The sequence below is a fragment of the Procambarus clarkii genome, chromosome 7 (assembly GCF_040958095.1).
Source record: "Procambarus clarkii isolate CNS0578487 chromosome 7, FALCON_Pclarkii_2.0, whole genome shotgun sequence".
Taxonomy (NCBI): domain Eukaryota; kingdom Metazoa; phylum Arthropoda; class Malacostraca; order Decapoda; family Cambaridae; genus Procambarus; species Procambarus clarkii.
This window is the reverse complement of record NC_091156.1, coordinates 40,562,737-40,564,785: the sequence shown is the minus strand read 5'-3', so window position 1 is coordinate 40,564,785 and position 2,049 is coordinate 40,562,737.

The following is a 2,049-nucleotide window of genomic DNA, read 5'->3' as shown; positions in this document are numbered from 1 at the left end:
AGGCCATTCTTCTGTTAGCCAACCTGGCATATGCTGCTGATGTTATCCTCTTGATATGAGCTTCAAGGGACAGGTCTGGCGTGATATCAACCCCCAGGTCTTTCTCTCTCTCTGACTCTTGAAGTATTTCATCTCCCAAATGATACCTTGTATCTGGTCTCCTGCTTCCTACCCCTATCTTCATTACATCACATTTGCTTGGGTTAAACTCTAACAGCCATTTGTTCCACCATTCCTGCAGCTTGTCCAGGTCTTCTTGAAGCCTCAAGCTGTCTTCCTCTGTCTTAATCCTTCTCATAATTTTGGCGTCGTCAGCAAACATTGAGAGGAATGAGTCTATACCCTCTGGAAAATCATTTACGTATATCAGAAACAGGATAGGTCGAAGTACAGAGCCCTGTGGGACTCCACTGGTGACTTCACGGCATTTTGAGGTCTCACCCCTCACTGTAACTCTCTGCTTCCTATTGCTTAGGTACTCCCTTATCCACTGGAGCGCCCTACCAGTTACTCCTGCCTGTTTCTCCAGCTGATGCATCAACCTTTTGTGGGGTACTGTGTCAAAGGCTTTCTGACACTCCAAAAAAATGCAGTCCGCCCATCCTTCTCTTTCTTGCTTAATCTTTGTCACCTGATCGTAGAATTCTATCAAGCCTGTAAGGCAAGATTGACCCTCCCTGAACGCATGTTGATGGGTTGTCACGAAGTCTCTTCTCTCCAGATGTGTTATTAGGTTTTTTCTCACAATCTTCTCCATCACCTTGCATGGTATACAAGTTAAGGACACTGGCTTATAGTTCAGTGCCTCTTGTCTGTCATCCTTTTTGTATATTGGTACTACATTAGCAGTCTTCCATATTTCTGGTAGGTCTCCCGTTTCCAGTGACCTACTATGCACTATGGAGAGTGGCAAGCAAAGTGCTCCTGCACACTCTTTCAATACCCATGGTGAGATTCCATCCGGCCCAACAGCTTTTCTCACATCCAGCTCAAATAGATGCTTCTTGACCTCATCTCTTGTAATTTCGAACCTATCCAAGGTCACCTGGTTTGCTGCCACCTCTCCTAGCGCCGTGACTTCTCCCTGTTCTATTGTAAAGACCTCCTGGAACCTTTTGTTGAGTTCTTCACATACCTCTTTGTCATTCTCTGTGTACCTGTCCTTGCCCACCCTAAATTTCATCACCTGTTCGTTCACTGTTGTCTTCCTCCTGATGTGACTGTGTAGTAGCTTTGGTTCGGTCTTGGCTTTATTAGCTATATCATTTTCATACCTTTTCTCAGGTGCTCTTCTCACACTAACATACTCGTTCCTGGTTCTCTGGTATCTCTCTCTTCTTTCTGGTGTTCTGTTATTACTGAAGTTCCTCCATGCCCTTTTTTTCAGCTCCTTTGCTTTCATACATTCCTTATTAAACCACGGATTCTTCCTTTGCTTCTCTGTTTTTTCGTGTTGGGCTGGGAAAAACCTAGTTACCTCCTCCTGACATTTTTGGGTGACATAGTCCATCATGTCTTGTACGGACTTGGTTCCGAGTTCTGTGTCCCAATGTATATCCCATAGGAATTTATTCATCTCCTCATAGTTTCCCTTTCGGTACAGCAGCCCTTTGTTTCCCAGTGCTTTTTTGGGGGTGATAATTCCTAGCTCAACCAGGTACTCAAAGCTCAATACACTATGATCACTCATTCCCAAGGGGGCTTCCAACTTAACTTCCCTTATCCGACTGATTTAGCTTAAATATCAGATCAAGCAAGGCTCGTTCATCCCCTTCTCTCATTCTTGTCGGTCCCTTGACGTGTTGACTTAGAGAAGTTCTTGTTGCCACATCCAGCAGCTTAGCTCTCCATGTGTCTGGGCCTCCATGTGCGTCTCTGTTCCCCCAATCTATCTTCCCATGGTTGAAGTCTCTCATGATTAGTAATCTGGAACCGTTTCTGCTAGCCACAGAAGCTGCTCTCTCTATTATATTGATGGTGGCTAAGTTGTTTCTATCATATTCCTGTCTGGGTCTTTTGTCATTCGGTGGGGGGTTATACATGACTACT